The 17715-nt window shown below is 54.0% G+C and overlaps 1 protein-coding gene and 1 long non-coding RNA gene across 5 annotated transcripts in view; one reads left to right on the top strand and one right to left on the bottom strand.

Annotated features, from left to right (window-relative positions):
• CLIP2 (CAP-Gly domain containing linker protein 2) overlaps nt 1–10166 on the bottom strand; it is a 109412-nt gene extending 99246 nt beyond the window's left edge. For all 3 annotated transcript variants that reach the window (XR_004432864.1, XM_033192890.1, XM_033192891.1), the window contains exon 1: nt 9840–10166. The gene's annotated coding sequence lies outside the window, so the exon portion shown is untranslated. The remainder of the gene's footprint in view (nt 1–9839) is intronic.
• Nucleotides 10167–10280: 114 nt separating this feature from the next.
• LOC117072578 lies at nt 10281–14303 on the top strand. Of its 2 annotated transcripts, none has more exons than XR_004432862.1 (3): nt 10281–10515; nt 13948–14075; nt 14259–14303. It is a non-coding gene; the product is annotated as an uncharacterized LOC117072578 (long non-coding RNA). The 2 variants fall into 2 exon arrangements; XR_004432863.1 differs by lacking the exon at nt 10281–10515 and adding an exon at nt 12175–12375.
• Nucleotides 14304–17715: the final 3412 nt, after the last annotated feature.

Genomic DNA, 17715 nt, shown 5'->3' with positions numbered 1-17715 from the left:
ATGAATAAATAAAAATAAGAGACAGGGTCTCACGACATTGCCCAGGCTGGTCTCGAACTCCTAGGCTCAAGCGGTCCTCCTGCCTCGGCCTCCCAAACCGCTGAGACTGCAGGTGTGAACACTGCACCAGCCCGTGGGTGCAGCTTTAGGAAGGCAAGATCTTTCCGTATCTTGTTCATTGCTGGGCTCTCGGTACCTGGGACAGCACCCAGCCCATACAGGAGCTCAAAAATATATGTTTAGTGAATATATGAATGCATTAAAATGCCCTCCTCTGGATTGCTTGAGCCCTGGAGGTGGAGGTTGCAGTGAGCTGAGATGGCACAACTGCACTCTAGCCTGGGCAACAGAGCGAGACTCCATCTCAAAAAAAAAGAAAAAAATGCCCTCCTCTGCTACTCTCGTCCTCCCCACATCGAGCTGGATTCTTACAGTGACTTGTTCACACCTCATGGCCACATTCACCAGCCTGCTCAGAGCCATCTCTGGGAAGGACAGAGAGAAGCAGATCAACATTCCGACTGACAGGTTGTGCTGGAAAGGCTGGTCCCCCAAGCACACAAGGCATGGAGTGTTCCCAGGGGTAGGTCCCACAAACAAAGGAACAGGCAGTAAGCTCCCTATCACTGGAGGGGTTCAAGTAGACATAGGCTGGGGCTTCCTCTCAAAGGGGGGGCCCTGCTTTTGTTTTCTTTTTTTGAGACGGAGTCTCGCTCTGTCCCCCAGGCTGGAGTGCAGTGGCCCGATCTCAGCTCACTGCAAGCTCTGCCTCCCGGGTAAACGCCATTCTCCTGCTTCATCCTCCTGAGTAGCTGGGACTACAGGCGCCCAACACCGCACCCGGATAATTTTTTGTATTTTTAGTAGAGACGGGGTTTCACCGTGGTCTCGATCTCCTGACCTTGTGATCCACCCGCCTCGGCCTCCCAAAGTGCTGGGATTACAGGCGTGAGCCACCGCGCCCGGCCTTGTTTTCTTATTCAGTTGGGTTTTTTTTTGAGACAGGGTCTTACTCTGTCGCCCAGGCTGGAGGGTGGTGGCACAACCATGGCTCACTGCAACCTCAACTTCCCAGGCTCAAGCAATTCTCCTGCCTCAGCTCCTCCCACCCCAGTGGCACTACAGGCAGGCGTCACTATGTCCAGTTATTTTTTTTTTTTTTTTTGAGGCGGAGTCTCGCTCTGTTGCCCGGACTGGAGTGCAGTGGCCGGATCTCAGCTCACTGCAAGCTCCGCCTCCCGGGTTTACGCCATTCTCCTTCCTCAGCCTCCCGAGTAGCTGGGACTACAGGCGCCCGCCATCTCGCCCGGCTAGTTTTTTTTGTATTTTTAGTAGAAACGGGGTTTCACCATGTTAGCCAGGATGGTCTCGATCTCCTGACCTCGTGATCCGCCCGTCTCGGCCTCCCAAAGTGCTGGGATTACAGGCTTGAGCCACCGCGCCCGGCCTATTTTTTTCTTATTTTTTTGCAGACATGGGCCCTTGCTAGGTTGCCCAGACTGGTCTCAAGCCCCTGAGTTCAAGCAATCCTCCCGCCTTGGCCTCCAAAGTGCTAGGATTACAGGTGTGACCCACCACACCCAGCCGGTTCCTGCTCTTGTTGGTACAGCTGCTCTTAGAGGCTGTCCTGAGCTCACACTAGGATTCTGCAGCTGTACAGATGCATCTCTTCCCCCGTACCCCAGACCCAAGCTGACTGAGGACACAGACTCCAAGAAGAAGGGACGGATGGCCGGGCGCGGTGGCTCACGCCTGTAATCCTAGCACTTTGGGAGGCCGAGATGGGTGGATCACGAGGTCAGGAGATCGAGACCATCCTGACTAACACGGTGAAACCCTGTCTCTACTAAAAATACAAAAATTAGCCGGGCGTGGTGGCGGGTGCCTATAGTCCCAGCTACACGGGAGGCTGAGGCAGGAGAATGGCGTGAACCCGGGAGGCTGAGCTTGCAGTGAGTGGAGATCACGCCACCCCGCACTCCAGCCTGGGTGACAGAGCGAGACTCTGTCTCAAAAAAAAAAAAAAAAAAGAAGAAGGGATGGAGCAGCAAGCCAGGAGCCCAGATACCTGCGTCAGAGAGGCAACCCGCAGCTGATCAGCCAGTAACGCGGGACGATGGTGTCCATAAGGGAACAAATGCTGGTCTTAGGGACTGTATTAGTCTGCTACGGCTGTCATTACAAAGGATCACAGACTAGGTGGCTTAAACAACAGAGATGTAGGCTTCACAGCTATGGAGGCTGAAAGAGTCCAAGGTCAAGGTGTCAGCAGGGTTGGTTTCTTTTGCTTTTTTTTTTTTTTCTGAGACAAAGTCTCACTCAGACTTTTTTTTTTTTTTCTTTCTGAGACAGGGTTTCACTCTGTCGTCCAGGCTGGAGTGCAGTGACACGATCTCGGCTCACTGCAAGCTCCGCTTCCCGGGTTCAAGCAATTCTCCTGCCTCAGCCTCCCGGGTAGCTGGGACTATAGGTGCAAGCCACTACACCTGGCTAATTTCTTATCTTTTTAGTAGAAACGGGGTTTTGCCATATTGGCCAAGCTGGTCTTGAACTCCTGACCTCGTGATCTGCCCTCCTCGGCCTCCTAAAGTGCTGAGATTACAGGCATGAGCCACCGTGCCTGGCTCTTTTTTTTTTTTTTTCTTTTTTTTCAGACAGAGTCTTGCTCTGTTGCTCAGGCTGGAGTGCAATGTGGCAATCTCAGTTTACTGCAGCCTCCGTCTCCCAGGTTCAAGTGATTCTCCTGCCTCAGCCTCCCGAGTATCTGGGATTACAGGTGTGCGCCACTACACCTGGCTAATTTTTGTATTTTTAGTAGAGACGGGGTTTCACCATGTTGGCCAGGCTGGTCTTGAACTCCTGACCTCGTGATCTGCCCACCTCAGCCTCCCAAAGTGCTGGGATTACAGGCATGAACCACGGCACTGGGCACAGCAGGGTTGTTTTTTTCGGAGGCCTCTCTCCTTGGCGTGGCGATGGCTGTCTTTTCCCTGGTCCTCATGTGGTCTTCCCTCTGAACATGCCTGTGTCCAGATGTCCTTTACTTACAAGGACAGTGATCATATTGGATGAGGACACCAGTCATATTGGATGAGGACACCAGTCATATTGGATGAGGGCCCAAATGACCTCATTTGAACTTGATTACCTCTATAAAAACTTTTTTTTCTCTTCTTTTTTTCTGAGACAGGGTTTCACTCTGTCATCCAGGCTGGAGTGCAGTGGCACGATCATAGCTCACTGCAGACTCAAATTCCTGGGTTCAAGAGATCCTCCTGCCTCAGTATCCTAAGTAGCTGAGACCACACCCAGCTAATTTTTTTAATTTTCTGTAGAGATGAGGTCTGGCTCTGTTGCCCAGGCTGGTCTCAAACTCCTAGGCTCAAGCAGTTCTCCCTCCTTGGCCTCCCAAAGTGCTGGGATTACAGGCATGAGCCCTGATTCCTGGCCTAATTTTCTCATTTACTTTTAATCAGGTTAGACTGCGTTTATCATTGTAAATCACCTCAAATCCTTTCTGGAATCAAACCAGGAACACACAAGCCCCTTTCAGACGTCTTCCAACTCCTCCTCTGTGGTCCCTGGCTCCAAAGAAGCTGAACGTGAGCAAAGTAAAGAAATGAATTGGCTGGGCGCGGGGGCTCACACCTGTAATCCCAGCACTTTGGGAGGCCAAGGTGCACGGATCACGAGGTCAGGAGTTGGAGACCAGCCTGGCCAACACGGTGAAACCCATCTCTACTAAAAATACAAAAAATTAGGTGGGCGTGGTGGCAGGCACCTGTAATCCCAGCTACTCGGGAGGCTGAGGTGGGAGAATTGCTTGAATCCAGGATGCGGAGGTTGCAGTGAGCCGAGATCACGCCATTGCACTCCAGCCTGGGCGACAGTGCAAGACTCCATCTCAAGAAAGGAAGGAAGGAAGGAAAGAAAGAAAGAGGGAGGGAGGGAGGGAAGGAAGGAAGGAAGGAAGGAAGGAAGGAAGGAAATGAATGGGTTTGTACAGGGAACAGCCTACATTACAAAAGGGAACAGCCTAGCAGAAACAGAAAGGTACAAGGTGGCAAAAAACCCAGATGCCAACATTACTTCTCCCCGCTGCCAGTATAACTCCCCCAACTTCACACTCATCGTGGGAGAATGGTGGGTTCTTCACTGAGCCCCCAGCCAGACACTCTACTCCCTGCTGCTCCATTCTCGACTTTTCTTCCTTTGCCCCCATCATGAATGCCCTCCTTAACTGTCTCAAGCCCACCTACCCTTCAAAACTCAGCCCCAGCTGGGTGCAGTGGCTCACACCTATAATCCTAGCACTTTGGGACGCCAAGGTGGGAGGATCCCTTGATCTCAGGGGTGTGAGACCACCCTGGGCAACATGGTGAAACCCTGTCTACAGAAAAATATAAAAATTAGCTGGGCATGGTGACACACGCCTGTAGTCACAGCTACTGGAGAGGCTAAGGTGGGAAGATGGCTTGAGCCTGGGAGGTCGAAGTTGCAGTGAGCCGAGATCACGCCACTGCACTCCAGCCTGGCTGACAGCCAGGCCCTGTCTCAAAACAAACCAAAACAAAACCTAGCCCCAGTTCTATTCCTCCAGGAAGCCCTCCAGACTACCCCAGCCAACACACCAGAGCCCAGCCTCCCAGCATAACCTTCAGATCAATATGCAACCGTTGCCCAGCCAACAGCTCCACTAGGCATCAAAGTGTCTGGCCTTGAAATGTTTCTGGAAAGGGCTGGTATTGTTTACATTGTCAGGAAGCAGGGCGGATGTCTTCCCAATTTAGTAAAAGCTTCTGGAGGCTCAATGCCGCACACTGTGGGGTGGGCAGGGGCTGGAGCACCCCCAAAAGGAGCTGGGCCAGAATCAGCCAGATTTAGCTGCAGGCAAGGGCAGACCAGCTTGAGACCTCAGGGTGCTGGGGCGACATTGAAAAACCAGGCCCTTCTCCTGGTGAGCCGGAAATTCCACCCTCTCATCCCAAGGGGCGGAAAAGGCAAAGGAGGGAAATGAATCGGGAGCAGGTGTCGCTCAGGGCTCAGGCTAGAGTGGAAGGTATGATCCCAGCCATGGAGCAAGAAACACTCCGTCAAGACAGAAGCCGTTAAGCAGAGAAGGTCCTAAATTCAGGCCTCGTTAATAAAAGCCATCTGGCCTGTTTTGCGTTCTACTCAGAAGGGAAACGTTTCATTAACATTTTGAAGCATTTTCCTCTGCAAACACAAGTTTTGTATTACTGGTTCTGTTGTGACTAGCCTTGCAGCCCAGTGAGAAGAGCCAGGGTAGGAGGCTCAAAAGCTCGGGTCTGGCCGGGCACGGTGGCTCACGCCTATAATCCTAGCACTTTGGGAGGCCAAGGCGGGCAGATCACTTGAGGTCAGGAGTTCGAGACCAGCCTGGCCAACATGGTGAAACCCGGTCTCTACTAAAAATACAAAAATTAGCCAGGCGTGGTGGCGTGTGCCTATAATCCCAGCTACTCAGGAGGCTGAGGCAGGAGAATCACTTGAACCCGGGAGGCAGAGGTTGTGGTGAGCCGAAATCGCACCATTGCACTCCAGCCTGGGCAACAAGAGCAAAACTCCGTCTCAAAAAAAAAAAAAAAAAAAAAAGCTCCAGTCCTACACTGCCAGTCAGACCTACATCTCCAGGTCCTAAAAGGAGAGAGCCTCCTTCTGTCCCAGGGCAGGGCTAGGGGAAGCCAGTGGCAGGCATCCCTGGCCATCGCACCTGTCCTCTCCTCCCCACACTGGCCTGATCAGTGCACTCTGGTTTCTTTCAACAAATCACACTGCAACTGATCAGTCCCACATCCAGTGGCACAATGGCTAAATGACCATGGGTCTGCCTCCTCCATCAGCTCATGAGCTCCCTGAATGCCCACCTTCGCCGGTCCTCACCTAGCACACAACTTTCATCATCAATGCAGCCAACCAATTATCCCACCTGTGCCAGCCCTGTTTTCAACCCCCACTCCCAGAGACCACATGGCCTGCCCCCCACCAGCCGAACAGAGGCGGGTGGGCTTCCATATCCAGGCTGGACTAATCAGTGTCTCTCTGCACCCCAAGATGAAGGAGACCCCCACTGGGAGGTCCCGGGGACTCAGGCTACAGCCCCGTTCAACACAGCCACGCTCACAACCCAAGGAGACAGAGCCTGTAGGGGAAAGGAGAAGGAGACAGGACGGATGCGCTGAGAGAGGCCGAGAAAATGAAACCGCAGTCCACAGAGAGGAAAGCCAGAGGAGGAGCTGCCTGCCAGCTTCTGGGGTCCCGGGGGGCCAGGTCGCCTGCAATTGTTTGCTGCACAAGTTCTCTGTTCTCTACTCTTAAGTCCCTTTTCACTTAACCTAATTGAAGGAGGTTCCTGTTCCCTGCAACAAAATAATTCCAAAGGTATGGGATCGGAGGGCACTCCCACACCGCCCTCAAAGCCAGCCCTGCTCCTCAAACCATGCCTACTCCTCGCAGTTCATTAAAGGGGCCACAGCAGCCTTAGGTGAGGCAAGTCTGGGTGTGCCCAGCCTGGGAGCATGGGGAGAGCTGCAGTGGAAAGATACAACCAACTGGGGGCGGACCCTAAAAGGTAGATAGCGTATTTGGACTTTGCACCTGAGCAAAAGGGGTGGGTGTCTGAGAAGGCAGGATCATAATTGTTCAGGGACATGAACCTGAAGAGGGTGGGTAGAGTGGTGTGGCTGAAGGAGGCATGCCTCCCAGGCATACAGTAGGTGCTTAGCAAATGCATCAAGGGCAGACACAGCCACCTCTTTGCACCAGGATATTCTTATCTGTAAAATGTAAGCAGCCTTATCAAAACATCCACAAATGAAGGAATGAATTTAAAGAGCTCAGAACCAGGCCGGGTGTGGTGGCTCAGGCCTGTAATCCCAGCACTTTGGGAGGCCAAGGTGGGCGGATCACTTGAGGTTAGGAGTTCCAGACCAGCTTGGCCAACACGGTGAAACCCCACCTCTACTAAAACTACAAAAACTTAGCCAGTCTTGGTGGCGTGGGCCTGTAGTCCCAGCTACTCGGGAGGCTGAGGCAGGAGAATTGCTTGATTCCGGGAGGTGGAGGTTGCAGTGAGCTGAGGTCGCACCACTGTATTCCAGCCTGGGCAACAGAGCAAGATTCCATCTCAAAAAAGCTCAGAACCATTCTCTACAAAGTAAGCACTTAATATATACTTTTTTTTTTTTTTAACCTGCACAAAATCTGAAGTACTCACAAGAACCAATGGGCAGGGAATTACAGGGTCACAAACGCAGCTTCCCTCCCCTGGATATGGAAGTGGAGGTAGAGCAGGTGGCATCAAGAGGGTAGAACTGGCCGGGCACGGTGGCTCACGCCTGTAATACCAGCACTTTGGGAGCCTGAGGCAGGTGGATCACCTGAGGTCAGGAGTTCAAGACCAGCCTGGCCAACATGGTGAAACCCTGTCTCTACTAAAACTACAAAAAAATTAGCCAGACGTGATGGCGCATGCCTGTAATCCCAGCTACTTGGGAGGCTGAGGCAGGAGAATCGCTTGAACCCAGGAGGCAGAGGTTGCCGTGAGCCGAGATCGCGCCATTGCACTCCAGCCTGGGCAACAAGAGCAAAACTCCATTTCAAAAAAAAAAAAAAAAGACGGCAGGACCAACTGTCAGGGTGGCAGGGCCAGGAAGGGAGGCCAAGAGGGAACTGGGGGACCACACGTGGGCAGGCCTGCCAGGTGGGGAGCAGGGACAGCTGGAGCTGTGGGGAGATGGCCTTTCCATCACCAAGGGAGGCAGGACCAGGGAGGAGGCTGCAGTGAGGCAGAGAACAGCAGGACCCGGGTCAGGGCTAACCAGCAAGGCTGCTCGAAGAAGGACAAACAGCCTGGAGTGGACATGAGCCTCCTCTCCCTGAAACGTGTGTGAGTAGAGGCTGGGAAGCCACTCTACAGCAGCAACAACCCTCACAGGACATCTACTCTGTCACAGGGCACACAGTTCTCCTAACAACCCTAAAAGCCAGATACCATAAGGATCCCAATTTTACAGATGAGGATGTCCAGGCAGAGAGAGACACAATGTGCGATTATATAGCTAGGGAGTGGCAGAGCTGGGATTTGAACCCGGGCTGTTAAGCTCCAGCATCTGAACTCTTCGCTGCCAAGGTAGACAGCAGATGCTGGAAAGCGACTAGTGCTCCTTGGAGTAAATTCCCCCTGCTGGGATTTTGGGCTCTGAGTGCAGAATTCCAGGCACCACCTTCCCAGCCTGCCCCGTGCCGGTGCTGAGGGCTGGAGTTTGCAGGTGCACACAGGTGAGTGTGGAGCAGGCTCCTCCCAGGCACCTCTACCTGCCTCTTCTGCCTTTGGAGCCCCTCTCCATCTCCACCCCCTCCACCTGTCCTGAAGCCAGAACCCCATCATTCCCTGGCAAGGCACTGCAGACAGGAACGCACCCTGTCCTCAACCGCAGGTCTAAGTCCCCTAAATCCTAAGCTGTTTCTCTAACCCAATAGCCTCCTTTTCTGACTCCAAGCCCTTATCCATGCTATTTCTCCTGCACGAAACCCCCTTCAAGCATCCTGGCAGCAAACTTCTGCATGATGCTCTATGAAGCTTCCTGGTCTGCCCCATCCTCCAGGGGACCCCCTCTATGTCCCCAGCTTCCCCACTAATGCACTCATCAAACCCCGGGGCTGCATTTTTTGGGGGCACCGAGGCTGCTGTCCTGTGTATCAGCCAGCCCCTAGAAGTTCCGGGTCAGGTAACAACAGCTGAATGAATGAAGGGCTTATTGTTTACATTTACAACTGATGGGGAAGAGGCTTCTGGAGCACACACGTGGTGCTCCCTGCACCCTCCTCCTCCTCTTCTGCCCACAGCCCTAGGCCACCCCACCCACCTCCCTCAGGCATCCTGCAAGAGTGAGGGCAGCCACCCTCATCCCAGACCCCCCCTTCTCATCCAGAAGAGACAGGAAGGGTCTCAGACATTGAGGGACACACTGTTGGATGGGTGATTTCCCCCCAAGGTGCTCCCTCTGCCCGTCCTTCCCAGGGTGGGGCTGGGCCCTGCGTGGCAGTGCCCAGTGGGCACGAGCTCGGCCCAAGCTCCGCCTGAAAGGTCCAAACGGGCGGGCACTGGAGGCTCAGCCAAGCATCCTCCGCGGCCGCCGCCCCTCCCCGGGAGGAGGGCAGAAAATCTGCTGCCTCACCAGCCACCAGCGCCAGCTTGGGGGGGCACCCCCTGAGGAAAGCCGCCCGCCTCAGTCTCCTCCTATCCCTCCTCAGCCATGCACTTCACCAAGTTTCGCAAAGGGCATCGGCCAGGCGACCCCATAGGGTGCAGCAGGGAGGAGTGGGGGGCAGTCCCTGTTCTCCCAGGCCCCAGGTTTGGAGATGGGGGCTGCATGGCCGCGCCCACCAGGCTGTGCTCCCCAGGCTCTGTGAGCCCAGAGAGCCCTGCGGCGCGTCCAGCCGTCTTGCTCTGCCCTTGGAAGCGGGGACGGGCTTCCGCCCCAACAGATTGGGCCAAACCCTCGTCCGTGGGTGGGGACCCTGATGAGGCTGGTGATGCCTTCAACAGGGGGACCCGCAGCCCGAGAATAACCCCCAACCCTGGCACCCCAAGCAGCGCCCCCTCCTCTCCTGCAAGCAACGGGGAAGTTGGAGCACACCCCAGCCAGCTCCCGCCCACGCCCACCGGCCGGCCTCGAACCCTCCCGCCCCTGCCCACGCCCCGACAATGCCTACCGGCCGGCAGCCCCGCTTTCGGCCAGGCCGCCGCCCCCCATATCTCTCCGTCCTTTGTTGCCCGCGCGACCCCCTCCCTCGGCCCCTCCGGCGGCCCCTACCTTGGTCCCTCCAGCATCAGGCTAAGCGGCGGGAGGCCCGGAGAGCCCCGGCCTCCTCTTCTCGGGCCCGGGTGCGCTGGGGGTCGAGGATGCTGCGGCCCCTCCCTGCGCGGCGCTGCCCACCGGGTGCACCCCCTCCTGGAGCCGGGGATCCCCGCGATCGGTGCTCGGGGCCCGGGTCTCGCGCCCCGTCTCCGGGAAGGCAGGAGGCGTGCACCGAGGCCGCCCGGCAGCCGCCTGCGCGCCCCGCGGCCGAGCCGAGCCGAGCTCCCGCGGAGCCAGCGGAGCCAGCGGAGCCAGCGGCCCGGCTCCGGGAGGAAACAAAAGGGGCCGGCGCTGGGGCGGGCGCGGGGGGGCGGGGCCTGGGGCGGGCGGGGGGGGGGGGGGGCGGGTCAGGCGCCCGCTGGCGGCCTCGCGGTTCTCAGGCCTCAGTGCCGCGTGGAAAGCAGGCGGGCGGGCGGAAAACGAGGAGCAAACTCTTCCACCTCACCCCGCTCCATCTCTTTTCCTTCTCAGGCCGCAGGTGTCATTGGTGGGGCGTCCGGGGTTCGCCCACATCTACCTCCGCTCTGGGCACCTGGTGGTGCTTACATCGCGTTTGGTGAAACACATCCTCCAGCCATGCTATGCTTGCAAAGATGTCTCGGGTCATTGGGATGGACCGCAGCTTGGAAAGGTGAGATGCTGTTGACACTGGACAGAAAGGGCTGAGGAGGGGGCAGTGCTGCTGGGGCGAAAACTTCAGGTCTGTATTGGGGCCAGCGTGGGTGGGGAACTTTGGCATAGGATCTCATGGTTATCAAGGATCTCATGGTTATCAAGGATCTCATAGTCTCGGAGGTGGCTCACGCCTGTAATCCCAGCACTTTGGGAAGCCAAGGCGTGGAGATCGCCTGAGGCCAGGAGTCCAAGAACAACCTGGGCAACGTAACATAGTGAGACCTCCGTCTCTCCAAAAATACAAAAATTAGCTGGGCGCGTGCCTGTGGTCCCAGCTACTGGGGCGGCTGAGGTGGGAGGATCGCTGGAGCCCAGAAGGTCGAGGCTGCAGTGAGTCATGATCAAGTCACTGCCTTTCAGCCTGGGCGACAGAGCGAGACTCCGTCCCAAAAGGAAAAAAAAAAAAAGGATCTCATGGTGATCGGCTCCCAAGATACAAATGAACCCTCTCCAGGACAGGATGCCTCTACTGCTATTTCAGAGGAGTTGAGACAGCTGCCAGGTCCCCTCCTGCATGGAGAGGCAGATGCCAAGTTTCAGCTCAGAAACTAAGCAGTGACCAAACCCTGACGCCTGTCCGTGCCCAGGCTGCGGTTGGCTTCTGTGGCTTGGTTTCCCTCTGTCCCCCCTTGATAAGCTAGCCTGGATGCCTTTGACCTAGCTGGCCGTTCTATTAGTCCCGCCCTGCCCCCTTTCTCTGTTTGACAAATCATACTTCCGCTTCAAAGCAGAGCTTAAATGTCCCTGTTTTTCCCTTGAGTGCAGGAATGTGGGTGTTGGGGGAGGTTGTGGTCGGTATGGTGAGACCACTGTTCTGCGGGAGAGAGGTGCCACATATGGTCTTGTTCCTATCCCCTAAGGGACCCAGTGCAGTGCTTGGCAGAGGGTAGACATCCAGTAATATTTGTTGAATGAATGCATGAACCTGCTAAGTTAACATTACCACCCCTCAACTGTCTTGGTATCTATAATCTTTGAGAAATGAGTGAACCTTTTTTTAGAGAAGGAGTCTCACTCTGTCAGCCAGGCTGGAGTGCAGTGGTGCGATCATAGCTCACTGCAGCCTCAAATTCCCAGGCTCAAACAATCCTCCTGCCTCAGCCTCCAGAGTAGCTGGGACTACAGGCATGCACCACCATGCCCAGGTAATTTTTTTTATTTTTTGTAGAGATGGGGTCTCATTATGTTGTCCAGGTTGATCTTAAACTCTTGGCTTCAGATGATCTTCCCATCTCGGCCTCCCAAAGTGCTGGGATTACAGCTGTGAGCCACCATGCCTGGCCTAAACATTTTGACCTCAGTTTCCCCAACTGTAAATTGGGAAGAGTGCTTCTTTTTTTTTTTTTTTTTTGAGACGGAATCTTACCCTGTCGCCCAGGCTGGAATGCAGTGGCATGATCTTGGCTCACTGCAACCTCCATCTCCTGGGTTTATACCATTCTCCTGCCTCAGCCTCCTGAGTAGCTGGGACTACAGGTGCCTGCCACCATGCCCGGCTAATTTTTTTTTTTTTTTTTTTTTTTGGTATTTTTAGTAGAGATGGGATTTCACCGTGTTAGCCAGGATGGTCTCGATCTCCTAACCTTGTGATCCGCCTGCCTCAGACTCCCAAAGTGCTGGGATTACAGGCATGAGCCACCGCACCCAGCTGGGAAGAGTGTTTCAATGCAGTTCAGCGAACACTCAATGCTGTAATGATGGAGGCTGGGCATGGGGTCAGCCCTGAGGGGGTGCCCAGTTGGTGTGGACAGCCAGACTTGGAGACTAAGGGAGGAGGTTCAAAGTGAGCTCCAGGAAGACTTGGCTTCTGTAGGAGGTATGAACCCACAGGGAGGGAGGGGACTCAGGGTGGAGAGGGCGGTGTTCAGGGAACAGCTAATTGTTCGTGGCTGGGATGCATGACCTGTATATTAACAGTTATAACCCAGCCAGGCACGGTGACTCACACCTGTAATCCCAGCACTTTGGGAGGCTGAGGCGGGCGGATAACCTGAGGTCAGGAGTTCAAGAGCAGCCTGGCCAACATGGTGAAACCCCATCTCTACAGAAGATGCAAAAATTAGCTGGATATGATGCTGCATGCCTGTAATCCCAGCTACTCGGGAGGGTGAGGCTTGAGAATGGCTTGAATCCGAAAGTCGAAGTTTGCAGTGAACTGAGATCATACCACTGTACTCCAGCTTGGGCAACAGAGTGAATAAAATAAAATTAAATTAAATTAAAAATAAAATAAGCAGGGATTTGCCAAGGTGACGTGGGTCCTGCTGGGATGTTGCTGAGCTCACCTGAGCTCACCTGCCCCTGCCCAGCAGATCTAGCCTCCCACGTGTGCCTCAGGAGGTAGGCAGGGGCCCCCAACCTTCACAGGCACCCCCTCCCTCACTGATGGCCCCCAGTATTATTCAGAGCAACAGCCTGTGGCCAACAGACCTTACCTGGCTGCTGGTGGGTGGAGCTTCAAAGGGCAACTCACCTGAGAGGGACACCTTTTGTCCTTGCTCCAGGTGAGAGAAGACAGGCTTCTGTCTTGTTAAAGTTTGCATTTGGGGGGCTGGACGCGGTGGTTCACGCACTTTGGGAGGCCAAGGTGGGTGGATCATGAGGTCAGGAGTTCGAGACCAGCCTGGCAAACATGGTGAAACCCCATCTGTACTAAAAGTACAAAAATTAGCCAGGCATGTTGGTGGGCACCTGTAATGCCTCCTACTCGGGAGGCTGTGGCAGGAGAATTGCTTGAACCCGGGAGGCGGAGGTCGCAGTGAGCCCAGATTGTGCCACTGCACTCTAGCCTGGGCGACAAACTGAGACTCCAGCTCAAAAAAAAAAAAAAGTTTGTATTTGGGTGTTTCTACTTCTTCTAGTAGCTGAATCTGATGCTGTCTGATGTGAGGGTTGGGGTCCTGGCCTTGGCCCCTGCCCTAGACCCAGGACCCAGTGATGGGCAGGGATCCGAAGGGGATGTTCTCCCAGCTGACCTCTCACCCAGGCCTTTTGTCTCCACTGAAACTGCTGATTTGATCATTTTCTTGCTGATGCCGGCTGTGACCAGCAGCCTCAGGAGAGGATTTTTGATGGGAAGAGGGAGCTGGGAATAATTTTTGAGCCAGAGCTGCATTCTCTGAGGCCTGCAATGGGCCAGCCATGGGAGAGGCCTGGGCTACTTTCTCTATATAGGCCAGGTGGCTATCTCTCTGGTATACTACTCATTTATTTGTTTGTTTATTATTTTACTTTTTGGGAATAGAGACAGAGGCTTTCTATGTTGCCCAGGCTGGTCTGGAACTCCTGGCCTCAAGTAATCCTCCCACCTCGGCCTCCCAAAGCGCTGGGATTACAGGCTCCAGGCACTACGCCTGGCCTATTTTTATTTTTTTGTTTTTCATTTTAGAATCCACAAGACAGCCACAGGATGGGATATTTTTGCAGTGCCTGAACTGCTGTTTAGAAGGCATTTGTTATAATGTGGGGAAACATTTATGTATTTACGTCCACCGGAAAAACACACTTCATAAAACTGTGAGTATGGAGCCGAGCTCAGTGGCTCATGCCTGTCATCCCAGCGAGTGGGGAGGCTGAGGTGGGAGGATCGCTTGAGCCCAGGAGTTGGAGGCTGTAGTGAGCTACGATCGTGCCATTGCACTCCAGCCTGGGCAACAGAGCAAGATCCCATCTTTATTTCACCTTTTTAAAAAATTGTAGGCCAGTTGTGCTGGCTCACACCTGTAATCCCAGCACTTTGGGAGGCCAAGGCAGGAGGATTGCCTGAGTCCCGGAGTTCGAGACCAGCCTGGGCAACATGATGAAACTCCGTCTCTACTAAAAATACAAAAAGTTAGCTAGGCATGGTGACACATGTCCGTAATCCCAGCTACTCAGGAGACTGATGCAGGAGAATCACTTGAACCCACGAGGTGGAGGTTGTAGTGAGCCGAGATCACACCACTGCACTCCAGCCTCGGTGAAAAAGTGAAACCTTGTCTCAAAAAAACTGGTAACTGTGGTGGGTTTGGGTGGGGGGAGTCCGTGGGATTTTTTCTTCCCTTTTCTGTATTTTCCTGCAACAGCCATGTGCTGCTTTGGGGACTAATAAAAGAAACTTAAACCCAAACCGCTTCTGTTGAAATGATTGGATGTTGCTGTAGCCTTTCTGCCTAGCAGAGCAGAGGCAGCCCAGGACGGCAGGTGACACAAGCTGGGAATGGCGTCACCATGGAGATACCAGCTAAGGCCATCACACTGGTGGCCATACCCTTACTTTCAACTGCATGGACTTTGCCTGTATCCAGTTCTCCCCGCCTTGGTGTATATGGGTCTTGGAGGAAGCCCTGGTACCTCCCTGCAGGTTGGCACAGTGCTAGTGGAAACAGCCCAGTGGTAAAGGAAGGCTATAGTAGCTCTCTGCTGCTCGGTGATAGGGGGACTTCCCCTCTTTGGGGGTTTCCAAGATGCATGGGGGCTTTTTCTATGCAGCCTACCCGGATTTCCCAAGGGAAGATAACAAGGCCTCCCCTGCTGGATGAAGGAAAGTTGACATGGCGCCGGGTGTGGTGGCTCACGCCTGTAATCCTAGTACTTTGGGAGGCCGAGGCAGGCAGATCACCTGAGGTCGGGAGTTCGAGACCAACCTGACCAACATGGAGAAACCCCGTCTCTACTAAAAATATAAACTTAGCCGGGTGTGGTGGCACATGCCTGTAATCCCAGGTACTCGGAAGGCTGAGGCAGGTGAATCGCTTGAACCCAGGAGGCAGAGGTTGCAGTGAGCCAAGATCACATCATTGCACTCCAGCCTGGGCAACAAGAGAGAAACTCTGTCTCAAAACAAAAACAAAAATAAAAAAACTTTGCATGTATTGTGGTGATAAATGAAGACCACCCCAAAGAGAACAAGCAAAGCCTGCTTATACAGACCTTGCTATTGTAAGAGAAGTGGACCAGCAAAGGCCAGCAAAAATTTTAAAAAGCTTTATTTATGCTTTGATATAGGGTCTTGCTGTGTTGTCCAGGCTGGTCTTGAACTCCTGGGCTAAAGCAATCCTCCATGCCTCAGCCTCCCAAGTAGCTGGGATTACAAGCACGCACCACTGCTCCTCATTTATGGAAAACTTTTTTTTTTTTTGAGACAGAGTCTTGCTCTGTCGCCCAGGCTGGAGTGCAGTGGCCAGATCTCAGCTCACTGCAAGCTCCGCCTCCCGGGTTTACGCCATTCTCCTGCTTCAGCATCTGGAGTAGCTGGGACTACAGGCGCCCGCCACCTCGCCCGGCTCGTTTTTTTGTATTTTTTAGTAGAGACGGGGTTTCACCGTGTTAGCCAGGATGGTCTCGATCTCCTGACCTCGTGATCCGCCTGTCTAGGCCTCCCAAAGTGCTGGGATTACAGGTTTGAGCCACCGCGCCCGGCCACGTTTTTTGTTTTTAATAAATTTCTTGCCGGGCGCGGTGGCTCAAGCCTGTAATCCAAGCATTTTGGGAGGCCGAGACGGGCGGATCACGAGGTCAGGAGATTGAGACCATCCTGGCTAAGCCGGTGAAACCCCGTCTCTACTAAAAATACAAAAAACTAGCGGGGCGAGGTGGTGTGCGCCTGTAGTCCCAGCTACTCGGGAGGCTGAGTCAGGAGAATGGCGTAAACCCGGGAGGCAGAGCTTGCAGTGAGCTGAGATCCGGCCACTGCACTCCAGCCCCTGGCGACAGAGCAAGACTCCGTCTCAAAAAAAAAAAAAAAAAATTTCTTTTAATTTATTTGTACTTTTTTTTTTTTTTTTGAGACAGGGTCTATTACCGAGGCTGCAGTCCAGTGACGCTATCATAGCTCACTGCAACCTCCAACTAATGTGGTCAAGCGATTCTCCTGCCTCAGCCTCCCAAGTAGCTGGGACTACAGACACTCACAATCATGCCTGGCTAATTTTTGTATTTTTAGTAAAGACACGGTTTTCCCATGTTGGCTAGGCTAGTCTCCAACTCCTGACCTCAAGTGATCCACCCAACTCAGCCTCCCAAAGTGCTGGGATTACAGGTGTGAGCCACTGAGCCCAGCCTAAAGTCAGTTGTTTTTGTTGTTGTTGTTTTAAGAAAGGGTCGGCCGGGCGCGGTGGCTCAAGCCTGTAATCCCAGCACTTTGGGAGGCCGAGATGGGCGGATCACGAGGTCAGGAGATCGAGACCATCCTGGCTAACACAGTGAGACCCTGTCTCTACAAAAAAATACAAAAAACTAGCCGGGCGTGGTGGTGGGCGCCTGTAGTCCCAGCTGCTCGGGAGGCTGAGGCAGGAGAATGGCGTGAACCCGGAAGGCGGAGCTTGCAGTGAGCTGAGATCCGGCCACTGCACTCCAGCCTGGGCGACAGAGCGAGACTCCGTCTCAAAAAAAAAAAAAAAAAAAGAAAGGGTCTGCCAGGCGCGGTGGTTTACGCTTGTAATCCCAGCACTTTGGGAGGCCAAGGCAGGCAGATCACGAGGGCAGGAGTTTAAGACAGCCTGACCAACATGGTGAAACCCTATCTCTACTAAATATACAAAAATTAGCCTGGTGTGGTGGCACATGCCTGTAATCCCATCTATTCAAGAGGCTGAGGCAGGAGAATCACTAGAACCCGGGAGGTGGAGTTTGCAGTGAGCCGAGATGGCACCACTGCTCTCCAGCCTGGGGGACAGAGCGAAGATTCCATCTCAAAAAAAAAGAAGGGGTCTCAGTCTCTCTCCCAGGCTGGAGTGCAGTGGTGCGATCACAGCTCGCAGACTTCTGGCCTCAAGCAGTCCTCCTGCCTCAGCCTCCCGAGTAGCTGGGACCACAGGCGAGTGCCACCACGCCTGGCTAATTTTTTGTTTTATTTTTTGTAGGGATGGGGACCTATGTTGCCCAGGCTGGCCTCAGCCTCCTGCTGTCAAGCTATCCTCCCACCTCAGCCTCCCAAAGCACTGGGATTATAGGCATGAGCCACCATGCCAGGCCAACTCAGTGTTTTAACCACTGTACTCCCTGCTGGTCACGTGAAGCAGTGGCTGTGAGCAAGCATTGATGGGACACCTGGGATATCACCCTGTGACTCATGTACGCAGCAGAAGCCGGGGGCTAAGGCCTGATCACGTGGGTATCTTCCTGCTGGGTAACCCCTGAACCAGCTTTTTCAAACAACGGCCTTGAGAGTGGGAGA

Source organism: Trachypithecus francoisi, unplaced genomic scaffold (assembly GCF_009764315.1).
Source record: "Trachypithecus francoisi isolate TF-2019V2 unplaced genomic scaffold, Tfra_2.0 Lachesis_group4, whole genome shotgun sequence".
Lineage (NCBI taxonomy): Eukaryota > Metazoa > Chordata > Mammalia > Primates > Cercopithecidae > Trachypithecus > Trachypithecus francoisi.
This window is presented reverse-complemented; position numbering and strand designations above follow the sequence as displayed.